This window comes from Microcaecilia unicolor, chromosome 2 (genome assembly GCF_901765095.1).
Source record: "Microcaecilia unicolor chromosome 2, aMicUni1.1, whole genome shotgun sequence".
NCBI classification, from domain to species: domain Eukaryota; kingdom Metazoa; phylum Chordata; class Amphibia; order Gymnophiona; family Siphonopidae; genus Microcaecilia; species Microcaecilia unicolor.
Genome location: NC_044032.1, coordinates 207,163,404 through 207,188,823, shown reverse-complemented (window position 1 = coordinate 207,188,823; position 25,420 = coordinate 207,163,404). Strand labels below are relative to the sequence as shown.

Genomic DNA, 25,420 nt, shown 5'->3' with positions numbered 1-25,420 from the left:
GCTATACAGGTCTTGCATATATAGATTCAAAGGCGGCGTGTGCGCGGACCCAGAATTCATGTTGCAAGGAGCCTATCGCGAACTTCACCTCTGGCCAAAGCAGAAGGTCTCTCCCTGGGCTGGGACTTTCCTTCATACAAACAGCAAAAAGACGTTAACAAGGTGGAAACCGGCCCTTTGTGCCAACATATCCAACAGCGCTGCGAAGTAAATCCGAGGAACCAAAGTAGCAGACACTCGACACGGCACCCTCTCCTCCATCTCTCAAACCCCATCCCACATCCCTCCGTCTTTCTATCTCTCTCCCCGCATCCTACCTTCAACCTTGTCTTCGAGACACAACCATTCATAAATACAAGTTGCCCGAGACAAGACTACCGATCATCATCCCTTTTTAGCGAGCACTGCACATATTGACATACAGCCTTACCGGAAATAGGAAGTCGCGTCATGGGGGGGGGGGGGCAGGACCCAGGAGTAGGAAAGCTTTGGGGGCGGGGCCGGGCGCAGGCAACCTGTATGAAAGGCTGCCTGTTACTGCCTGCCGGGTACTCTCAAAAACAAGTTTGAAGGTAGGATGTGCGGATGGGGAGTTTGCGAATAAGGGAAAGATACCAGACTGCGGGGGAGAGGGGGATTCCCTGTGATGAGTAGTGTTCAGCGTATGAGGACAGTCAAATATGTGTGACTTGATGCATCTTTAGGAAGGAGAGGGGGATGCTGGACGGGGGATAGAGACGTTGAGAGTTGGTGGATCACTGGTTGGGGTGAAGGGAAGGAGAGAGTTGGTGGACGAATGGGGAGGGGTGGGGGGGGGGGGGGAGTAGGGTTGCCGTGGAGACAAAAAAGAGAACACAAAAATATAATGCTGCTCGCGCCTGCCTTTCTCTGCAAGTCGCTTTAACCACCCTTAAACAGCCAGATCCTGTAAACAGTGAAAATACTGATAAAAGTATTCTAATATAAAATTAGAAAAAAAGCAAACATCCATGAGCAGCATGTCCCTCTTTCATTTCCCTTCCAACCATGAGCAGCATGGCCCCCTGTCCTCTCAGGTTAGGTTAGTAAACACATGAAGAAGGGTTTCCTTTCTCATTCCCTACACCCCCCCCCCCCCCTCCAGGGCCCCAATAGATTCATCACTTCTTCTTGGACCTAATGATCAAAAGTAAATGCGGGGGCTAGAGGCCACTAGCACTCGCATTTACCCAGCGCCCTTGATCAGAGGGTATCTGGCGTGAAAGTGCAGGGAATACTGCAGAGTTCCTTTAAAATATATATTTAAATGTAGCACCTTGGTATTCCACCCTTGTGATCAGAGCACTGCACTCTGATCTTACAGGCCGAATAGCACCTTAATCCTATGCCAGCGCAGAGCTGGCTTTAGGGTTAAGGCTCTTTTCCTCCCCCCCCCCCCCCAAATGTGAGGAAGCCCATGCTGTCAATGTCAGACTGGGTTGCCACCTTCAGTCCTGGCCTAGTACCCCCCCAAGCCCCCTACACCCCCCCCCCCCCCTGGACAGTGACATGGGTGCTGGAGGTCCAGTGGACCTCCTGCTGCCCCTGACCCTCCCTGACACAAGTGCACAGGAAGGCTGGAGATCTAGTGGATCTCTAGGCCCCCTAACCCCTGACACAAAATATATGTCCCAGTGGGCTATATCCCCCACCTCCCATGTTGGTCTAGCAGCCCCTCACTCCCCCCCCCCCACACACCTTGTAAGTAGTGACAAGGAGGGGGAAGCACTCCCTCCTCCTAGCTAGCACTGCCTCCAAAATGGCAGCATCTTGCCCAGTGCATCCTGGGATGTGTTGGGTGGGGCTTCTCTTCCATATAAAGGAAAAGCTTACTACAAGGTTCAGGGAGAGGGGTGGGGGGGCACTAGACTACCAGGGCGGGGGAGGGTATATAGCCCATAGGGACACCAGGGATTATTTTTTGTGTTTTGGGGGGGGGGGGGGTTAGGGGGCCTAGAGGTCCACTGAACTTCCAGCCCCCCCATGACCTTGTCTGGGGAGATTGGGGGGGGGGGGCACTAGGCCACCAGGGCTTTGCCATTGGGGCATTCTGGAGGGTTCCATCCTGTGTTTGACAAGGATTGTGCTTGAACGCATGCCCAGGCACAATTCTCCTGCACTTTCCCCCGATGATCAATGCTAATAACATTGATCATGGGGGAGTGCTGTTCCGGCACTATTTTTAGGGCACTGTTTTGGAACAGCGCAGAGAATTAATCATTGGGGCCCTTGAGAACTGCAGGATTCAAGAAGGATCACAAGGGGCTGGCAGGGTCAGGCAAGGGCTTGCTTGCTTCCCTTCCTTCTTCCCTCTCAGGCTGGTGGTTATGTCGCTGGAAGGGGGGGGGGGGGAGTCACGTGCAGTATTGAGTCAGATCATACACCCATCCAGTCCAGTCACAGTAGCAGCAGCATTAGCAGGATAGTGTGAATGTGCAGAGCAGGTTGAATCCGACTCTGGCGACCTCTTGAGAGACGGAAGGGGTAAGATGGAGGATCTTCACGCTATGAGCCAACTCAGCCACACCATGCACACATCAGTAGATCAGGTGACCATGACCTCAGTAATACTGGCGCTTACGTGTATGTCTGCGACTGCGCTTCATTCATTGCCTGGAAATCAGACGAAGTTTCAAAATAAAGAAAACCGACCGGATGCCCAATAGTGCCCTTGAAAGGAGGATGTGTCTGGGGAAATCCAGTCATATGGTAACCCCGGGGATGGGGGGTTAGAGAAGGAGAGTCTCCACTAGGGGGGGAGGAGGGGAAGAGATGATGGTCTGCCTAGGGTCTTGGTCTTCACTTCCAGTCTTCTAGGGCTGCCAACAGGTCAGGATACCTGTAATGAATATGCATGAGAGAGATTTGCATACTCACTGCCTTTGTTGTATGCTGTTCCCTCTCATGCATAATTGTTATATCCTATACTACTAAGAGATCTCCCTTATTCCAATCCAGGCACAATCTAATGCCTAGCTATCAATAACGCGACTGCTACTCAATTAAACTATTATAACCACTTTATTTATATGCTACAATGCTACGTTAGCGTTGGGTTGAAGAACTTTAAACAGAAAGGTGCTATTTATAGTTAGATCCACCACTTTAACAACAGTGGGGACACTGTTTGGAAAAAGGATTGCAGTTCCTCAAGGAAGGACAGACGGACTGGCTATTGGATTGAGATACACTTTTCGAAGACCCATAGGGCAAATACTCGAAGGACTAAATCAAAGGAATTTTGAAGGATTGCTCAGAGGATCAGTTTGTACACTGAACATTGAACTTTATATTGGAAAGATACGTGATTCAATTGCAGGGTTATTGGAGACATTAGTGACATTGGAGTAGAGGTGGCCTTAATTAAATCAATGTCCTTAATTAAACCCAGGTAACATGTGAATAGAGATTATTATAATCAAAAAGTGTGTGAGGTAGTATGGATGAATGAATTATTATTATAGGAAAGTACATGTATATCATCACTCACTAGCACATTAAAAAAAATATTTGTAGCATATAAATAAAGTGCTTATAATTAGTGTGTGTGACATTCCGAGCATCCTATTGTATACCTATGTGCTATGTGGCACTTAGCGCACACTAATGTCTGCTAGTGCATGCTAAGCTTTAGTAAAAGGGCCCTTAGATTAGACAAATAGAATAAAATGCTTCATGAGTAAGAACTAGAGAGTTGCACAGGGACAGAAATCTAGCCTGTCCCCACAGGAATCTAGCCTATCCCCACTCATTCTCACTGCAAGTAATCTCCTCCATTCCCACTCCTGGCCCACTGAGCCCTGCCCTGCTGCACCGCATTGCACTTCACCGCACAGTCACTTTGACCCCCCCCCAAGAAAGCCAGATTCTATAAGCATTGAAAATACTAGTAAAGCAACATAAATGCATTTTCTTGCATACTATGCTAAATAAAAAATTAAAAAGATGCATATTTACATAAAAGCAAACATCCATGAACAGCATGGCCTCCTTTTCCTTCTCTGCTATCCATGAACAGCATGTCCCCATCTCCTCTCCATTCCCTTCTAGACCGTGTGCTGTATTTCCCCTTTTTTCTTACCCCCTCTCCATGTAAGTCCCCCTTACCAAAGTTTTTTTCCAGCCCCCTCCCTCCCTCCACCCTTTAATACAGCCCCTTTGCACCCTCCCACTCACCCCGCCCCCATGCACAACTCCATCCATCCACCTCCCCTCACCTCCAGCCATTGGTGCCCTCCCCAAACGTACCTCAGTACATCCTGGTGGTCTAGTGGCCTCTTACGAGCAGGAAAGATCCCCACTCTTTCCTGCCTGCTGCTGCTGATCCTTCAAGTGGTGGCCTGCAAGACTTCTTCGGACGCCTTGCAAGGCCGCCGCATAAAGTCTCTGCAGCCATTTTAAAGAAACAGCGACAATGAGAGGATCAGCGAGCAGGAAAGCATGGGGATCTTTCCTGCCCAGAAAAGGCCATTAGACCACCAGGGTGGACCTGGGTCCATCCCCGCGGTATCCCCGCAGACCTGAAGGGGATCCCCACGGTAACTGCGGGATTCCTGCTAACCCCATTTCCATGCAGCTCTGTAGTGAGAACTAGAATTTTAAGCTTGATACGGTATTTAATGGGTTGCCAGTATGCTTCTTTAAGTAATGGTGATATATAATCAAATTTGTGGGCTCCTGCAATAATCTTCACCACCATATTTTGAATAATTTGTAGTCAGTGTAAGAGAGTACTTGTAATACCATTATAGAGAGCATTACAAAAGTCAAGACAGCTTATGACCAGTGAAAAAAATTTAAGTAGTGAGTGAAACTTTATCCAAAAATGAAGTGTTTTAATGTATTGAATACTAGTGAAGCATGCATGAAATACTGCAGAGATCCATTTTTCAAATAAGAATGTATCAATGTAGATCCCTAAATTCCTCAAGAAAGGGACAAGGGGAAGCTGATGATAGTTATGACAAGGTCTAAAAGTGGGGATGGCCTACTATTAGTAATTCACATAGTGGGCAGGGGTGTGGGATAGAGTGAGACACTGGTCTAGGGAGAACCGGACAAATAATAGCAACATTTGTTTGTTAGGGCTTGTCCCAGGCTTGGATCTGGGTGGACCCCCTCAGGGCATAGCCCATCTCCTGATATTAGCAGCTAAGATGGGAATTGCTAGGACATGGAAGGATAAAAAGGGTACTACAATGTCTTTATGATTTGATCTCCTTCAGGAGTTAAGAATGTATGACAAACTCACCCAAGAACTTCACAGGTTGGGAAAGGCACACGTACCGCAATAGGATATAGTAACTGGTTTAGACAGACTTTCACCCACTAGACATTAAAAGACTGGCAGAGCACTAAATTATTAACATAATTCACTATGTTTTGAGATTCCAGCACCTCACTAACGGACATATTGTAACTCACTAGGGGGGTGGGAAGGAAGGGGATAGAGGGGGAAGAGAAACTGATATGGGGACTATGGCTCAGCTTATACCACAACTGGATTAGAATGTTTAACAGGAAATAATCCCTATCGGAATACCGCTCCTGATAATAACAAAGATGATGTTAAGGGCAACATCGCTTTGGATATTAATCGCGTAGGACTTGATTAAGCCTGTGTTACAATGTTTACGTTTATATGCTACAGGAAAGATAAAACTAATACCTTCTTTAAGCAGTGTTTATATTCTACTGTTGTCTTTCAGTCTTACTATTGGGTGATACAAAGTTTTGTTTCTCAGGGTATTCAAAAATGTCAATAAAAAGTTTAACGAGTTATTCACATAAGAATCCTTTCATGAAAGTGCGGCAAAAGGGGGGGCCTGCGATGGTTTCGACATTGTGTTTTTGATGCGCGCCGAGGCCCCCTTAAAAAGCAGGTATTTGTTTTTTTCAAGAAATGGCCATGCTGCAAATGAAGCATTTGCCGCATGGCCATTTTGGGGGGAGCACTTACCACCACCCATTGAGGTGGCGATATGGGCACCTGCGCTAACCCGGCGGTAACCAGGCAGCATGCGGCACTTCCCGATTACCATCAGGTGCACACTGGTGCTACAAAAATTGAAATATTTTTGCAGTGCCAGAAATGGCGTGCGCTGGGGGAGGGAACTACTGCCAGGCTGCTTTGGTGGCCTGGCGGTACTTCCCTTTTAGCGAGCGGTAAGCCCACATTGGGCTTACTGCCGCTTTGCAAAAAGGGCTTCTTAGCTTTTGATTTTGCAGGATACTCTGTTATCAGATAACCAACTTACCACTGCCAAAAGACAGTTATTTAAATCTCTAGGATCTGATTTTGTTGAATCAAAAAAGGTTAAAAGCTCGATGTCTTCCACATAAAATTAGCTACTAAATCCATATGCCTGAATTAGTAGTGGTTGAGGAGAAAGCAAAATGTTAAAAAGCATAGTCAATAACACATCCCTGCGGAGCACCACAGGATAAAGAAAATTTTGAAGATTTAGGGGCTCATTTTCGAAACAGAAAAACGTCCAAAAAACAGCAGATGGATTTTTTTATTTTTGCCAAAACATCCAAATTGCTATTTTCAAAATCCATTTTTAAGATGGTTTTCTATGCACTTCATATGCACTACATCCAAATCACAAGGGTGTGAGTGTTGGGGGAAGGATTTGGGCATTCCCAAAACTTGGATGTTTTGCTGCCATAATGGAACAAAGCAAGAACATAAGAGTATCCATACTGGGTCAGACCAATGGTCCATCTAGCCCAGTATCCTATTTCCAACAGTGGCCAAGCCAAGTCACAAGAACCTGGCAGAAACCCAAATCGTGGCAACACACCATGCTACCAATCCCAGGGCAAGCAGTTGCTTCCCCATGCCTGTCTCAATAGTAGTCTATGGACTTTTCCTCCAGGAAATTGTCCAAACCTTTTTTAAACCCAGATACGCTAACTGCTGTTACTACATTCTCCCTCAAAGCGTTCCAGAGCTTCCCATTTGTTTCCCATTTCCCCTTGAGTGTCCCCTAGTCTTTGCAAGCTGAAGAGCCCTAACCTCTTTAGCCTTTCCTCATGAGAGAGGAGTTCCATCCCCTTTATCATTTTGGTTGCTCTTCTTTGAACATTTTCTAATTCCGCTATATCTTTTTTTTTTTTTTTGTTACATTTGTACCCCGCGCTTTCCCACTCATGGTAGGCTGAATGCGGCTTACATGGGGCAATGGAGGGTTAAGTGACTTGCCCAGAGTCATAAGGAGCTGCCTGTGCCTGAAGTGGGAATCAAACTCAGTTCCCCAGGACCAAAGTCCACCACCCTAACCACTTGGCCACTCCTCCACTCCTGAGATTGAGATTCTGTGACCAGAACTGCACGCAGTACTCAAGGTGAGATCGCACCATGGAGTTATACAGAGGCATTATAGTATTTTTGGTCTTATTCACCATCCCTTTCCTTATAATTCCTAGCATCCTGTTTGCTTTTTTGGCTGCCGCCACACATTGAGCAGAAGATTTCAGTGTATTTATCTACAACGACATCTAGATCTTTTTGTTGGTTGCTGACTCCCAAGGTGGACTCTAGCATCAGATAACTATGATTCGGATTATACTTTCCAATGTGCATCACCTTGCATTTGTCCACATTACATTTCATCTGCCATTTGGATGCTCAGTCTTCCAATTTCCTAAGGTCTTCCCTCAATATTTCACAGTTCGCGTGTGTTTTAACAACCTTGAATAGTTTTGTGTCATCTGCAAATTTAATCACCTCCCTTGTCATTCTGATTTCCATATCACTTATAAACATGTAAAATAGCACCGTTCTTAGTACTGTTCACCCTCCTTCATTGAGTGAAATGACCATTTAACCCCACCCTCTGTTTTCTGTCCAATAACCAATTCCTAATCCACACCAGAATATTGACTGTCCTTTTCTCAGGAGTCTCTCATAAGAAACTTTTATCAAAAGCTTTCTGAAAATCTAGATACCACTATATCAACCAGCTCATCTTTATCCACATATTTATTCATGCCTTCAAAGAAATGAAGCAGGTGGGTGAGGCAAGACTTCCCTTGGCTGAATGCATGCTGACTTTTTCCGTAATTTTATTCTTTTTAATAGTTTCCACTATTTTTCCCGGCACTGATGTCAGACGCTTACCGGTCTGTAATTTCACAGATCACCCCTGGAACACTTTAAAAATCGACATCATATTGGCCACCCTCCAATCTTCAGGTACTACGGATGATTTTAATGACAAGTTACATATTACTAACAGCAGATCAACAATTTAATGCTTGAGTACCCTTGAATGTTTGCCATCCATCTGTGGTTTAATACTCTTTAATTTGTTGATTTGGCTCAGTATATCTTCCAGATTCACCGAGATTACTTTCAGTTCTTCCACTTCATCACTTGAAAAACATTTCCGGTACAGGTAAATCTCTTACATCTTCTTCCGTAAAGACTGAAGCAAAGAATTAATTCAGTTTCTTCGCTAAGAGATGTTTTGGTCTAGACCTGTTCAGTCATGCCTAAGTCTCAAAAAGGTGACGTAAATGACGAAATGACCACTGGAAGGATTAAGACATTATCTCCTCCCTTATTCCCCCAGTGGTCACTGACCCCCTCAAAAAACATATAGCAGAATTAGGAAAGGTACAAAGAAGGGTGACGAAAATGATAAAAGGGATGGGACAACTTCCAGATGAGGAAAAGTTAAATGGCTAAGGCTCTTCAGCTTGGAGAAGAGACAGCTGAGGGTGGATATGATAGAGGTCTATAAAATACTGAGTGGAGTGGAACAGGTAGACTTGAATTGCTTGTTTACTGTTTGTAAAAATACTAGGACTAGGGGGCACGCAATGAAGCTACTAAGAAATGTAATAGATTGGTGAGGCAAGATTTCCCTTCACTAAATCCATGTTGGCTTTGTCTCATTAATCTATTCTTGTGAATATGCTCAGTAATTTTGTTCTTTATAATAGTCGCTACCACTTTGCCTGGCACCGGTGTCAGGCTCACCGGTCTATAATTTCCCGGATCACCTCTGGAACCTTTTTAAAAAATCAGTGTTACATTGGCCACGTTCCAATCTTCTGGAACCATGCTTGATTTTAAAGATAAATTACATATTACTAACAATAGTTCCGGAAGTTCATTTTTCAATTCTGTTGAATGCATCATCAGTTGGCGTAGGAGCAGTGCTGTCCCAGGCCCACCCCAGTGGGAAACTTCTCCCATGTGCATTCTTCTCTAAAAAGTATACCCTTGCCGAGAAGAATTATGCCATCGGAGATCAGGAGCTATTAGCCATTAAATTGGCCCTGGAAGAATGGCGTCATCTGCTGGAAGGGGCGCAGGAGCCCTTCACGGTGTTCACGGACCATAAAAACCTGACTTATTTACGAGAAGACTTATTTACGAGAAGCGAGAAGACTGAATCCTCGCCAGGCCCGGTGGGCACTATTCTTCTCCCGCTTTGATTTCATTCTGACCTATCGTCCAGCGGAGAAGAACATCAAGGCAGACGCCCTCTCCAGGTCCGTGGAGGCTGACCTGGAGGAAGAACCCCTGCAGTATGTAATTAAACCTGATGTCATTGTGCCCACGATGACGCTAGCAGTACCTGCAGGTATGACCTTTGTGCCACCCCGGCTGAGAGAAAAGACACTCCAATGGGGGCATGCCTCTCGAATGGCAGGACATCCCAGGATCCTGGGAACCAAGCGGTTCATCTCCGAGCAGTATTTGTGGCCTTCACTTGATCGGGATGTGCAGGAGTTCGTGGCTGCGTGTCCTGAGTGCGCCCAGCATAAAGCTGACCGTCGGAGACCCCAGGGGTTGCTGATGCCTTTACCGGTACCTGAGAGACCGTGGACCCACATTGCCATGGACTTTGTTACGGATTTGCCCAACTCTGAAGGGCACACAGTTGTCTGGGTAGTGGTGGACCGGTTTTCTAAAATGGCCCACTTCATACCCATGCCTACCCTTCCTTCGGCGGTGAAGCTGGCACAGTATTTCATCAGCGCTATTTTTCGTCTCCATGGTCTGCCAGAATCTATTATCTCTGATCGAGGAGTACAGTTTGTCTCAAAGTTCTGGAGAGCCCTGAATCGGGCCCTTGAAGTAAAGCTGAACTTTTCATCGGGATATCACCCACAATCCAATGGCCAAACAGAACGAGTGAACCAATGCTTGAAGCAGTTCCTGCGGATGTATGTCAATGAGCACCACAATGACTGGAGTCAGCTGCTGCCTTGGGCAGAATTCGCTCATAACAACCGAGTGAGCTCGGCCACGGGCTCTTCGCCCTTTTACATTGTATATGGACGACATCCGCGGATACCAGCCCCCTTGAAAACCAACTCGGATGTCCCGGCAGCGGCCGGTGTGGTGACTTCGCTCCAAGCAATTTGGTCGTTAGTTCAGAAAGCACTGCGAGTGACCTCCGCTCGTATGAAACGCCAAGCGGATCGGTCACGCAGAGTGGAACTGCGCTTCCAGCCTGGCGACTTGGTGTGGTTGTCCACGCGTAATCTTCGTCTGAAGATCCCCTCCTCCCGCTTTACACCTCGATTTGTGGGCCCGTATCCCATCGTGAGGCAAGTGAATCGGGTCTGTTATCAGCTAAAGTTACCACCTACATTACGGGTACATAACACCTTTCATGTGTCCTTGCTGAAGCCTGTGATTCTGAGAAAAGGGGCTTTGCCTGCGTTGCCTGCGAGTCCAGCCATCTCAGCCTCCCAGGGGGAATACGAAGTCCGGGATGTCTTGGATGCAAGGCGCTTCCGGGGACATCGCCAGTATCTTATTGCGTGGAAGGGATATGGACGGCAGACAACTCCTGGGAGGACGCTACTCATGTCCACGCGCTGGTCTTAGTCAGACGGTTCCATCGCCTTTTCCCTCACAAACCTAAACCTCGTGGCCGGGGTAGAGGGGGCCCTTGAAGGGGGGGTGATGTTATGATTCTGCCGGTTTGGCTGAGGGGGAAGGGGGGACGTCTCTTCTGATTGGCTGCCAGGGGTTGTGCTGACGTCAGGGGATAGTACTTTAGCCTGCAGCTGAAGAGTTTCTCTGCTTTTGCGTTACTTACGCTTAGTGGTAACTGGAAAGCCTGATAGTTTTCTCTCAGAACGTGCTCTAGGTTCTGACAGGGATTTGTGTTGTGTTAGAATATTCTTTTCCTTCCCTCTGGGTTAGCTGCTGCTGTGTGTGTGTGTGCCTAGCTCTGTAATCAGGGTCAGCTGCTTGTTTGTTTAGTGGGGGCTGGGCATTGCTCAGCCTCCTGAGCTCAGGGCTGAGTGAGAGCATTCTCCTTTGTTTGTTTGTTTTAAGGATTTCTCTTCCCAGTGTCCTGGCCTGCTGGCTCAGTGAGTTTAACCCTTTGTGTACTGTGTGTATTGTATTCCTGCCTCTGCCAGTGTGTTTGTTCTATCGGCCCTGCTCCCTCTCCAGTTCTCTCTGATTGTTTGTTGATTTATGGTACTCTCTCTCTGCTGGCTCTACAAGCTTAACCCTTTGTGTTCTGTGTGCCTCTGTCTACAGTGGGTTTGAGGCAAAGGCTTTCTGCCTTCCTTTTGTGTCTGGTTCCTCTGGCTTCTGCCTGGGGCTTCCTACCCTGGTGGGGGGGGGGGAGGTTGCTGTATTAGTTCCCCTGTCCTGCGCTAGTCCCCTGGGTGGGCGTGGCCCGCTCTGGTCCTTTGTTTCCCCCTCTGCCCTATTGCTGGTGTTCAGCGCGTGTCTGGCATCTTGGGGCCCGGGGGGCCCTCTGGGTTCTTTCACCCCTCCCTGTGTGTGATTGGGTACCAGTTCAGCCGTGAGGCTCGCACGAGTGGCTCCTTGTGCGTGGGTTCCGGTTCGGCCGCGAGGCCCGCCTGTATGCCTATTTCCCTTCTTCCTGAGGGACTGTAGGGAGGGGTAGCATAGGGGGTATTGTGTAGCTGGGGTATGCGGTGGTGGGTCGGTCTCCCCTTGGCCTGGGTCAGCCACGACCAACCCAACAGATTACAAGCAGTAGTTGCAGCATCGCTATGCAGACTGGGAGTCCATGTGTTTCCATATTTTGACGATTGGCTGGTAAAGAGCACCTTTTCGGATGTTGATCAGGAGTCTCTGTGGATGATTATTCGGGTACTTGAGCTACTAGGGTTTGTTTTAAACTACTCTAAGTCCCATCTTCGCCCTGTCCAACGATTGGAATTCATAGGAGTCCTGCTTAATACACAGAAGGTTTGAGCCTTCCTTCTTGAGACAAGAGCGGACACACTTGTCACACTTACTACCGGGGTTCAAGCCTCTCAGCAGGTCACGGCTCAGCAGATGTTGAGATTGTTGGGCCACATTGCTTCCACAGTGTAAGTTACACCCATGACACATCAAACATATAAATGGTGAGTGACCGTACTCACTCGCAAATGCGCAGTACAGACTTTCCTCTGTGTCCCGCCCCCGCATCAATACGTGATGACGGGGGCGGGACAGAGAGGGAAACTGCACGAAGCTGCCGATGTCGCTACCGCCCCGCCCCCCCAAGGTCGCCGCCGCCGCCCCCCCTCCACCCAGCCCGGGCCCTCTCTTCAGTATTGAACTTACATCGGCGAAACGCAGCATGCAGAACAGCTGAGCTCCCGTCGCCCTTTCTTCCCTGCCTATGTCCTGCCCTCGCCGACATTACGTCACACGAGGGTGGGACACAGGCAGAGAAGGAAGGCCGACGGGAGCTCAGCTGATCTGCGTGCTGCCTGCGTTTCGCTGATGTAAGTTCAATACCGAAGAGAGGGCCCGGGCCGGGTGCAGGGGTAGCGGCGACCTCGGGGGGGGGGGGGGCAGCAGCGAGGGGGGGGGGCCTTGCCAAAACCCCATACTAGCCCATTTTAATGGGCTCAATGGCTAGTCTTCACATAAGATCAGCTTAGTGGCCCCTGACTTCTCGGTGGTGTCAAGCCACAGGGAACCTGGAAGATGTCATCCAGGTGTCCCCAGAGCTTGTACACGCCTTTCACTGATTGATCATTCGATCCAATTTGACTCTGGGACTTCTGTTCCAAATTTTTCACATCAAAAGGTGCTGATGATGGATGCATCTCTCCTGAGATGGGGGGGCTCATGTAGATGGGCTTCACACGCTAGGTGTTTGGTCCACCCAGGAAACAAATCTTCAAATCAATCTCCTGGAGCTCCGGGCAATCTGGAATGCTCTAAAGGCTTTCAGAGATTGGTTATCTCATCATATTGTGCGAATCCAAACAGACAATCAGGTTGCAATGTATTACACCAATAAGCAGGGGGTCACCAGATCACGCCCTCTGTGTCAGGAGGCCATCCAGATGTAGCATTGGGCTCCCAACATGGCATGTTCCTTCGAGCTACTTATCTGGCAGTAAAAACAATACCTTGGCCGACAGAATGAACAGGATAATTCAACCACACAAGTGGTCTCTCAATATGGGCAAAGCCCGCAAGATCTTCCAAGCATGGTGCACTCCCTCTGTAAATCTCTATGCCACTCAGATCAACCACAAGGTCCCTCAGTTCTGTTCCAGGCTACAGGCTCACGACAGACTAGCGTCAGATGCCTTCCTTCTCAGTTGGTGGACAGATCATCTGTATTCGTATCCTCCCATACTTCTAGTGGGGAAAACTTTGTTGAAATTCGAGCAAGGCTGCGGAACCATGATTCTAATCGCACCATACTGGCTGCAGCAGATATGGTTCCCTCTACTTCTGAAATTATCTTCTGAAGAACCTTGGAGATTGGAATGTTTTCCGACCCTCATCACACAGAATGAGGGGTCTCTTCTACATCTCAACCTTCAGTCTCTGGCTCTCACAGCTTGGATGTTGAGAGCCTAGAATTCGCTTTCAGAGGGTGTCTCCCAGGTCTTGCTGGATTTCAGGAAAGACTTCACCAAGAGGTGCTATTCTATCAAATGGAGGAGGTTTGTCGCCTGAGAGCAAGGCCCTAGATCCCCTTGCTTTCCCTACACAGACCCTGATTGAATACCTTCTACACCTATCAGAGTCTGGGCTCAAGACCAACGCCATAAGGGTTCACCTTAGTGCAATTAGTTCTTATCATCAATGTGTAGAAGGTAAGCCCTTCTCTGGACAGCCTCTAGTTCACTTCATGAGAGGTTTGCTTTTGTCAAAGCCCCCTGTTAAACCTCCACCCGTGTCATGGGATCTCAACGTTGTTCTCACCCAGCTGATGAAAGTTCCTTTTGAGCCACTGAATTCTTGCCATCTGAAGTACTTGAACTGGAAAGGTCATTTCCTAAAGGACAAGTCCTACTAAATGGACTTGGGAAAAATCCACAATTTCGGGAATAACATGTATAAAATGTTTGTAAGTTTGGGTAACTTGCCAGGTGCCCTTGACCTGGATTGGCTGCTGTCGGGGACAGGATGCTGGGCTTGATGGACCTTTAATCTTTTCCCAGTATGGCATTACTTATGTACTTATGTAGGATATTGAACACAATAATTTGTTTGGATAGTCATAGTAACATAGTAAGTGACGGCAGATAAAGACCAGAATGATCCATCCAGTCTGCCCAACAGTCACATTCATTATCATTTCAAGATTTAAATCAACAGTGAACATGATCTCTCTATATAAAAGGCAACACCAACGTTCTATGAAGCCTCCAGCCGGAAGTGTGAAGGGGGCGAGATATCCGGTTTCCCTGTGAGTGTCTGCCCCGCCCTCTCTGTAACACAGTCAGTGAAGGAAAACAGCAGAGCACGAAATCAAATCACTGGCTCTGTAACAGTGAAGGACTCAGAGGGGGGAGGGGAGAGAGGCCAGAGGGCAGGGACACACACACTCCCACATGCACACAGAAGAAAACATTGCTAGCCCCCGTTTTATTTGCATCAGAAACGGGGCTTTTTTACTAGTATTATATACTTGATCATAGTCTGTCTTTGGTGTTTCTGGGACATAGACCATAGAAGTCTGCCCGGCTCTGTCCTTATGTTCCAACTACTGAAGTTGCTGTCAAAGCCCACTCCAGCCTATTCAAATGCGTCTTGTCGTTTGCGGGCCCAAAACCTTAAAGGTCTGCCCGGCACTGTCCTCACGGTCCAAACCACTGGAATTTCCATCAAAGCTCTCTCCATCCCATCTTAAACTGGATCGCCAAATGCGGGACTCAGATCATATAAGGCAGCCCAGCACCGGCCTTAGTTGATGCAGCGAGAGTCACCATCTAAGTACCACTTGACATGCAAACACATATGCATTGTTTTGTTTTTTATATCATTCATTTTCTAATTAGAGATCCTCTGTGTTCATCCCATGCCTTTTTGAATTTCACCACAGTTTTGTTTCCACCACCTCCCTTGGGAGGTTATTCCAGGCATCCACCACCCTCTCTGTGAAAAAGAATTTTCTGACATTACTCTTAAGTCTACCACCCCGCAACCTCAATTCATGTCCTCTAGTTTTACCACTTTCCCTTCTCTGGAAAATAGTTGTTTCTATATTAATACCTTTCAAGTATTTAAACATCTGTATCATATCTACCCTGTCCCTCCTCTCCTCTAGAGTATACATATTCAGGTCTTCCAGTCTCTTTGGCGCAAGCTTCAAGTCTTCTTACAGCTTTAGCAAGATACAGCCTCCAAAACTGAACACAATACTCCAGGTGGGGCCTCATCAACAACTTGTACAGGAGCATCAACATCTCCTTTCTTCTGCTGGTTACACCTCTCTATACAGCCTTGCATCCTTCTGGCTATGGCCACCGCCTTGTCACACTGTTTCGTTGCCTTCAGATCCTTAGATACTATCACCCCAAGATCCCTCTCCCTGTCTGTGCTTATCAGCTTCTCATTGCCTAGCATATATGTCTCCCTTGGATTTCTACTCCCTAAGTGCATCACTTTGCACTTCTTAGCATAGAATTTTAATTGCCAAACATTAGACCATTCTTCTAACTTCTTCAGATCCTTTTTGATGTTTCCCACTCCCTCCGGATTGTCAACTGTGTTACAAATCATGGCATAGGAGTGAACTTTTCAAATTGATTGGGGGTGCTGAAATTTTTTTTTTTTTACAGATGGTGCATTCCACCCCCCCCCCCCCCCCCGGTACCTTAACATCCTGTCTGCTGCAGTCTTCACCTGGGCAGTGGCAGCACCACTCAAAGGCTACCTGCACCAGGACTTCTTCCCTGAACAGTCTCGCCCCTCAGTCCCCCTGTACTGTGCATATATAACGAGATGCAAATTTAAAAAACTGACATATTTCAATCACTATACTATAGATTAGCAAATACAAATAAAACAAAAAATGGAAAATATGATATCATTTTATTGGACTAAATACATTTTTCAATTAGCTTTCAGAGGCCAAAACCTCTTTCCTCAGGTCAGGACAGTATACTGCTGTTACGGTATTCTGTTCTGACATGAGAAAGGAGGGTTTGGTCTCCAAACATTAGTCAAAAATGTATTAAAATTAGTCCAATAAAGATATCACTTTACTTCCATTTTCTGTATTTATTAACACAGCTACCACACTACTTTATCCTAAACTAAAAATAAAATTCATTTTTCCTACCTTGTGGTCTGGCCGTTTACTGTTTCTAATTGTGTTGGTCTCAGTCTCTTGTTTCTTCTTTCCTCAATCTTAACTCTCCCCCCTTTCCATCCAGCGTCTACAACCTCTATCTCCCCTTTCCATCCAGCGTCTGCCCCCTCTCTTCCCCTTTCCATCTAGCATCTATTTTCTCTATCCATGTGTTGTTTTTCTCCTCTTTTCCCTTTCCCTCATCTCCGTCAGTATGCATTTTCTTCCCTCCCCTCCATCCATATGCATCTCCTTCCTCTCTCTTCCCTCTCCTCCATTCATGCCCAGCATTTCTCCTCTCTCTCCGCCCCTCCATCCATGTTCATCTCACTTCCTCTCTCTTCCCTCCTCTCCATCCATGTCCAGCATTTCTCCTTTCTCCCCTCCATCCATGTGCATCTCCTCCTCTGTCTTCCCTCCTCTTCATCCATATCCAGCATTTCTCCTCTCCCCTCCATGTGCATCTACTTCCTCTGTCTTTTCTCCACTCCATGTCCAGTCCAGCATTTCTCCTTTCTCCCTTTCCCTCCATACATGTGCATCTCTTTCCCTCCATCCATGTGCATCTCCTTCCTGTCTTCGCTCTCCTCCATACATGTCCAGCATTTCTCCTGCCCTTCCCTCCATCTATGTACAGCAACTCTCCTCTCTCCCCTGCCACCTCCCCTCCATCCATTCATGTTCAGCAACTCTCCTCTCCCTGCCCTCTCCTCCATCCATATCCTCCCCTCCATGTCCAGTGATTTCTTCTTTCTCCCCTCCCCTCCCATCCATGTCAAGCGATTTCTTCTCTCTCCCCTACTCTCCCCTCCTTCGATCCATGTCCAGCAAGTCTCCTCTCTCCCCTGCCCTCTCCTCCATTCATATCCAGCAATTCTCCTCTCTCCTCTGCCCTCCCTTCCATCCATCCATCCATGTCCAGCAAGTCTCCTCTCTCCCCTGTCCTCTCCTCCATCCATATCCAGCAATTGTCTCTCCCCTGCACTCCCCTCCCTCCATCCATCCATCCATGTCCAAGTCTCATCTCTCCCCTGCCCTGTCTTCCATGTCCAGCGATTTCTCCTCTCTCCCCTCTCATCCATATCCAGCAATTTCTCCTCTCTCCCCTGCCCTCCCCTCCCTCCATCCATCCATGTCCAAATCTCTCCCCTGCCCTCTCTTCCATGTCCAGCGGTTTCTCCTCTCTCCCCTGCCCTCCCCTCCCTCCATCCATCTATGTCCAAGTCTCATCTCTCCCCTGCCCTCTCTTCCATGTCCAGCGATTTCTCCTCTCTCCCCTCCCCTCCATGTCCAGCGGTTTCTCCTCCCATCCCCTGCCCTCCCCTCCCATCCCCTCCATGTCCGGTAACTCGCCCCAAACACCACCTGCCCCTTTTCAGCCCCCCCCCCCCAGAGTTCCAGTTCCAACCCAAGCCCGACCTCTTCTCCTACAACAGTCCTCTGTTCTTGCCTTTCTGCCGCCCAGAATTTAAAACTCATTTTACTTCAGGTTGCTGAGACAGTGAAAGGCGAGCAGACTTGGCTTCAGCCTTCTCTTCTATCTCAGCTCTGATCCCACCCTCGTGGAAACAGGAAATGAGGGCGGGACCAGAGCTGAGAGAAAAGGGAAGGCTGAAGACGAGCCTGCTTGCCTTTTACTGCCGCTGCGACCTGAGGTAAAATGTGTTTTAAATTCTGGGCGGCAGGAAGGTGAGGATGGAGGGCTGTTGAGGTAGAAGAGGGCGGGCAGGTCAGTCTGGGGTTGGAACCGGAACTTCCGATGGCTCGTTCTGGTTGGGTGACGGCGGACTAGAAAATATTGGGGGTGCTCGAGCACCCACAGCACCCACGGAGTAGGCGCCTATGAATCATGGTATCATCCGCAAAAAGGCAGACCTTACCTTCTAAATCTTTGGCAATGTCGCTCACAAATATATTGAACAGAATCAGCCCTAGCACCAATCCTTGAGGCACTCCACTACTCACCTTTGTTTCCTCCGAGTGAATTCCATTTACTACCACCCTCTGTCTGTCAATCAGTTCCTAATCCAGTTCACCACTTTGGGTTCTAACTTCCTCCTTTCAGTAATATACTTGAAAAAATTCTTTTCACCCCTCCTTACATTTTTAGCCATTTGTTCTTCCATTTGCGCTTTTGCCAGATGTATGTCTCTCTTGGCTTCTTTTAGTGTCATCCGGTATTCCTCTCTATGTTCAGACAGTTCTACAGAATTTGTTTGGAGTCTAGAATCCAAGTCTACCATCCTAGGTCCATTTTGTTCTGTTCCAGGCTGCACTCTCACACAGTTGTATATAATTTCAGGTTAATTACTATTTTGCTCTCGTCGTTGTGAGGTCCAATTGACCAACGGTTGTTGTTTTCAATGAGCCTAGTAGCTAGTGATTCCCACTTGTGTGAATATGGCCTGCTTGTCATCGGAGAAAGTGAAGATACCTGTAGCAGATATTCTCTGAGGAAAGCAGGCCATTCATTCTCACATACTCTCCCACCTCCCTTTGGAGTTGTTTTCCCTGCTATGTTATTGTACTGATGGTCCCACACACTCGTGGCTGGCGGAAAGGCACTTGCACATGTGCAGTGAGGATTCTTCGTGTGTTCTTTAAAGTTATGCTAGATTGTTTAAGCTCCAGATCAGTCGTCGTGAATGATGCCACCCACATGTGAGAATGAATGACCTGCTGTCCTCGGAGAGTACCTGCTACAGGTAAGTCTATTTTCTTTATTTGATTTTTCAGTTATCCGACAATGGGTCGATCCCATTTACATCGGATAATCGAGACTGTACTGTAAGTAGTTTGGTTATATTAGAATGAAGATGCATTGGAGAGATTTGCTTACAATGAGAGTAGTAGAGTTTCAGATCTCTCTCATGCATATTCATTAGTGATATTCTGAAAACTTGGCCCATTGGTGTCCCTTGAGGACTGGGAATGAAGACCAATGGTATAGGTTGTCTTATTCAGAAACACAAAAATGTTAATACAGTTTTCCTTTATGGTCAGCAGATGGCAGCCTGTCACACAAGCAAGATTAAACATGCAGAACTGATAACACAAAGTAGCAATATAATAGATTTCAAGCTGTGTGTCCTCTCTTAACATTAAACAGCAACATTGGGTAAGGCTTTCTTTTAAACTGAATAGACTAGGGCTTAGCGTTGAAGATGATTGCACAGAGCCAGTTATCACACTTCAGGCTGCATCTCAGTGTTGCTAGCAGTGGTCCTTTGCCTCTTTGGTTCTCAGGGCAAAACATTATCCTGGCATTTTGTAGAAGAGAAAAAAAAGCCTTGAAAATTCCTTCTGTGTTGTTTTTCTGAACTTTAGGGCTGGGTAATTTCCACCCTTATTTATTCACCCTTAAAATGAAAAGTCTAAGTAATAAATGGATCTGCATTGAAAATAGGACATGTTTTGCAATCAGCTTTTCTTGCAATGATCAAAAGTCCCATAGTCCTTTTAGCAGCAGATTTTTCTTGTACAGTTTTTCTGTGCAAAATTTTACTTCCTGAAGAAGTTCTTCTGCAAAACCTTTTGCAAAAGATGTACCCAAACCCTGATTTAAGCCTGTGCAATGTAGGCAACTGCCTTCTGTGCCATGTCTGATAGCCATTGGAGCATTGCTGTTGCTGCCATGCTTCAATCCTGGCTGGTGCCACTGTCTCTTTAAATCACTCGCTTCCAGAGTAGTGACTGCAACAGTTGTAAACTTAAGGTAAACTGGTATGGGGCTGTAGACCCTCATGCTCTGGCTTTCCCCAAAGTGTGCTATGTCCCCTCGCACATGTGGGAGGACAGGGGCAGAACACTGCGGTAGTCCAGAGCACAAGGGTTTGCAGACCCTGCTTTAAATCTTTACCTTGAGTAGAGAGGTGTGGTAGCTATGTTAGTCCACCTTTAAAGGTAATCAATTGAAATAAAACAAAATAAAACATGGAAAATAAAATAAGATGATACCTTTTTTATTGGACATAACTTAATACATTTCTTGATTAGCTTTCGAAGGTTGCCCTTCTTCGTCAGATCGGAAATAAGCAAATGTTGGTAGATGACAGTATATATAAGTGAAACATCAAAGCATGCCAGTGGCAGTCTAACAGGATGGGGGTGGATAGGTGAGAGACAGGAAGAGTGGGGTGGATGAAGGACAGGGAGATATGCATGGAGACAGGAGGGTGACAAAGCAGTACAATTTTATGGTTTATAATGGGCTAGAAAACCCAGATCTTTGTTAAGTCCTGTCTGGTAGGTGTCAAAATATTTAATCATTCTGACTTCAAAGGTCTTACATTCCTGTATTGTTTTAAAGTTCTCTTTAAGGATTCTTACCATGAAATCACTGGTACAGTGTTCTGGTTTTGTAAAGTGCTGCCCCACAGGCGTGACATCTTTATTGGTACTAGCATTTTTCAAATGGTGTCTATGTAAATTAAATCTCTTCTTTAGCATCTGACTTGTTTCTCCAATGTAGCAGCCTTCGTTGCATTTTTTACACTGAATGATATATACCACATTGGAAGATGAATACGTGAAAGATTCCTTAATGTTGAATGTTTTTCCTTTGTGAATGACCGTGGGTTCCTGTGAAATGTTTTGGCATAGTTTGCAGCTGGATATATTGCAAGGATGTGTGCCATTCTTTTCTTTTTGAGTCTGTGTTGGGAGCTTACTTCTAATTAGCTTGTGTTTTAAGTTGGGTGGCTGTCGGAAGGCCAGCACTGGTGGGGATGGGAATATCTCTTTCAGTAATTCATCCTCCTGGAGTAGAGGCTGCAGATCTTTTATGATTTTCTTAATTTTTCCAGCTCTGGGTTGTACGTCACTATAAGGGGGATTCTGTAGGTGCCTTTTTTTTCTTTGTATTGTAGCAGATTTCCCCTGGGTGTTTTGAGGGAGGAGGCAATATTCTTGGAGATTATTTTGGGGTTGTAGCCTTTCTGTTCAAAGGATGCAGTCAGGATTTCAAGGTGTCCTTCTGCAAAATATCCAGCCTAGAGCTTGAAGAGCTCTGAAGGGAGAAGAGGATTTGAGAAGCTAGGTTGAGAGAGTGGAGCAAAGCTGTTAAATGTCTGATCACTTTTCATAAGCATGGCTTTATAGGCGACCATTTCCTGGATAGTGTAATTTTAGTTTTGTATTTGTATTTTATTTATTTTTATTGATTTTAAAAGAACATTTATAGATAGCCCTTAAGAGTGAAGGGGGCACCTATATATGAGTACAGTAAGATTTTTAGTGAGTTTTGGGGGTGCACAGTTTCCACCACAAGTGTAACAGGCGGTATGGGCCTGAGTCCACCTGTCTAGAGTGCACTGCACCCACCACTAGACTACTCCAGGGACCTGCATGCTGTTCTAATGGACCTGGCTATAACATCTGAGGCTGTCATAGAGGCTAGTGAGTACTATTTTTATTCACATTTTTTGGGGGTGAGAGGGGGTCATTGACCACTGGAGGGAGTAAGGGGGTGTCATCCCTGATTCCCTCCATCTGGTCATTTAGGGCACCTTTTAGTGCCTTATTTGTTCTGAAAACAGGTCTAGACCAAAACGTTGAAGTTTTCACCCTAGACATTTTTGTTTTGTTCCATTATGGCTGAAAAACGTCAAAGTGTTAGACACGCCCTAAGCCTGCCCTAATCTTGCCTTCAAAATGCCCCCAACACGTCCTCTTGTGATTTGGGCGCACTGCAGATGAAATTCATAGATAGACATCTACAAAACAGGGTAAGAAAATACAGATTTGGACGCTTTGAGAAGAAATCCATCCATATGGTGCTTTGTGACACTTTATGGATGTTTTTCTCTTTCGAAAATAAGCCCCATTGTCTTCACCCCTGGCTCTACCACAACATATTATCTTTGCTTTCACTCCAAGGCTCTATTTATGAAATTTAGTGGTTTTAAATATTTATATGGTTTTGTTTCCCTTTTAAAATCAATTAAAAAAACACAAACAAAAGCTTTCCTTAGTGAAAACAGCTTCTAGTTTATAATGGCAATTGCTGCTTAATCCTCTGAATAATTAATGCCACTCTGAATTAAGAGTCCAAGTGATGGTTCTTCAATACTACAAGTAAATGCCTCATCAAACAGGTAAATTTTACTTACTAGTTCCAGTTGGTTGTGCTGGTTGAGTATTAAATGATTTTTTTTTTAATTCAATTTAAATTAAAACTTACTAGAACCTAAAGAAAACTTGAATGATGATTGGCGAAGTCTGGAGTCAAAGCAGGTCAAAATCTTAGCAGTTCAATGTTTGGTATTAGGTAGAAGTTGAACTTCTCTATTATATGGTAGTTCAGCCATGTGAACATTAGAGGGCAGAACTATTTTCCTCAAATAATTTTGACTGCAGAATGCTACGTGTATTTTCATTGTGTGGTAGCATTGAGGAAGTGGCTGCATTAGCAAGGCTTTCAAACCTGTGAACACCAACCATTCAAGTTCAGTCAATAATACCCCAAATCATGGCACAATGTGTAAATGGCTTACAAAACTGTCTAAACTTTAGGCAACAGAAAGTAAACATTTAGGGCCCTGTTTACTAAGCTGCGCTGTAGGCACACTAACATCTTTAGCACGTTCTAACACTAGAAACACCCATAGGAATATATGGATTTCTCTAGCTTTAACATGTGCTAAAAACGCTAGCGGGCCTTAGTAAACAGGGCTCTTAGCTTTATATTCTGCTTTTTCCTGTACATGGGAGTTAAAGGCAGATTACAACAAAAAATCGACGCAATTATAGTAAACCCTATGCACAACAAAGTGCCATTTGTGAAATTAACCAAGTTTTTAGAGTTCCAGAATAGTTCATATTTAGTTTCCAACTGTAAAGTAGTAACTAATTCCACAGATAATGGGTAGTAGTAGATTGAATATATAGATGTGAAACAAAGAACTAATAAGATGGACGGTAGGAGTTTAAGTAGAGGACAGGGTCAGATGCCCTATTCAAGACTGGGTATTTTTTATTTTTAGGAGACTGTTTATCAGGATATATTCTTCTGATGTGTAGTTAGGATTTATTTTTATTTATTTATTGCATTTGTACCCCACATTTTCCAACCTAGTGGAAGGTTCAGTGTGGCTTACATTTAACTTAAGAGAAAACAGGTTACATGTAAAAAGCCATGTGGTGTGACAGTGTCAGGTTTGGAATAGTTCAGGTTAAGATCAGTTCAAGTTCGTGGGTAGGAGTGTTGACTTATTAACCGATTAGGCTAAGTGGAGTCGTCAGAAGGGATGTTTTGAAGAGATGGGCTTTTAGGTGTTTTCTGAACTGTAGATAGTTGTTCATGGATTTTAGGTCTTTTGGTAGAGAGTTCCAGATTTTGGTGCAGATGTATGAGAAGCTTTTTATGTATATGGTTTTATATTATAGGCCTTGGCATCTGGGGAAGTGGAGGGTAAGATAGGATCTTGATTTCTTGGTTGCGTTGCATAGTGGTAGGATTATTAGGTCAGTTATGTAGGCTGAGGAGAGGCCAAAAATTATTCTGTAGGCCAGGGTACAGATCTTGAAGGATATGCGAGATTTAACAGGTAGCCAGTGTAGGTTTTGGAGTAGGGGTCTTGAGCTTTCAAATTGATTTTTGCCAAAAATAAGTCTTTTTGCCATGTTTTGTGCAGTTTGTAATTTCTTTAATGTTTGTTTGTTCCTTCCATGCTGCATATATTCCATTACAGTAGTCTGCATGGGCGAGGACCATGGTTTGGATGAGAGTGCAAAAGTCATTCTGTGAAAAATAATTTTTTATACGTTTGAATTTCCACATTGTCTGGAACATTTTCTTTGTAGTGTTTGCTACCTGTTTGTTGAAGGATAACTCGTGATCTATGGTGATTCCTGGGATCTTTGGGTCATCTGCTATAGGAAGAGTTGTTCCCATTGCATTGATGAGTGTGAAGCGATCAGTATTGTATGGTGGTGTGAGTATCAAAGACTGTGTTTTTTCCCTATTCATTTTCAGTTTGAACATGATGCCCAAAGTTCCATGATATTTATGCTGTTTGTGATTTTGGTGATAATTTTGGATATATCTTTTTTGAAGGGGATAAAGATAGATATAGCATCGGCATATATGAAGGGGTTGAAGCCTTGATTGGATAGATATCACGCAAGTGGGGCCATTATTAGGTTGAATAGTATCGGTGAAAGTGGGTAACCCTAAGGTACACCGTACTCCACTTTCCATGGGTTGGAGATCCCGGAGTTCAGTTTCACTTGGTAGGGTCTGGTGGTTAAGAATCCCCTGAACCATTCATGCAGCTTGCCTCTTCTTTGTAGGATAATGTGATCAACCATGTTGAATGCACCAGACATGTCAAACTGAAGTAGAAAGATATTTTTCCCAGTTGAGATTTCCCGTTTGAATTTGGCTGAATGTGATTAATACTGTTTCTTTGCTGTGGTGAGGTCTGAAACCTGATTGGGATTCATGTACTAAAATTTGTTGAGGCATTCGGTTAGCTGTTTGGCTATGATGCCTTCCATTATTTTAGTCATTAGAGGTATGGATGCAACTGGTCTGTAGGTTGATGTATCTTTAATAGTTTTCTTAGTGTCCTTTAGGATTGGCGTAAGTAATATGTTGCCCTTTTCCTTTGGGAACCGGCCTTCTCGGAACATAAAGTTTAGGTGGGAGTTGAATTTGTCTTTGAAATGGTTTGGGGAGCATACATAAGGTAGTTAGGACATGTGTGTAATGAGCAGTTTGCCGTTGAGAATTTTCTTTTTGCTTGTTTTACTGTCTCGTTGGCGAGTTGAGCGAAGGTCGACCAAGTTGTGTTTGCTGGTGATTCCTCTAGAAGGTAGTCAAGTTCGTCTAGAAGATTTTCAGGGTTGAT

General features: G+C 45.5%; 1 protein-coding gene across 2 annotated transcripts in view; it reads left to right on the top strand.

Moving 5' to 3' along the window:
• The first annotated feature begins 500 nt into the window (after nt 1-500).
• The window catches only part of LOC115463279 (aminopeptidase O-like), a 382,003-nt gene continuing 357,083 nt past the window's right edge, over nt 501-25,420 (top strand). For both annotated transcript variants that reach the window (XM_030193650.1, XM_030193651.1), the window contains exon 1: nt 501-572. The gene's annotated coding sequence lies outside the window, so the exon portion shown is untranslated. The remainder of the gene's footprint in view (nt 573-25,420) is intronic.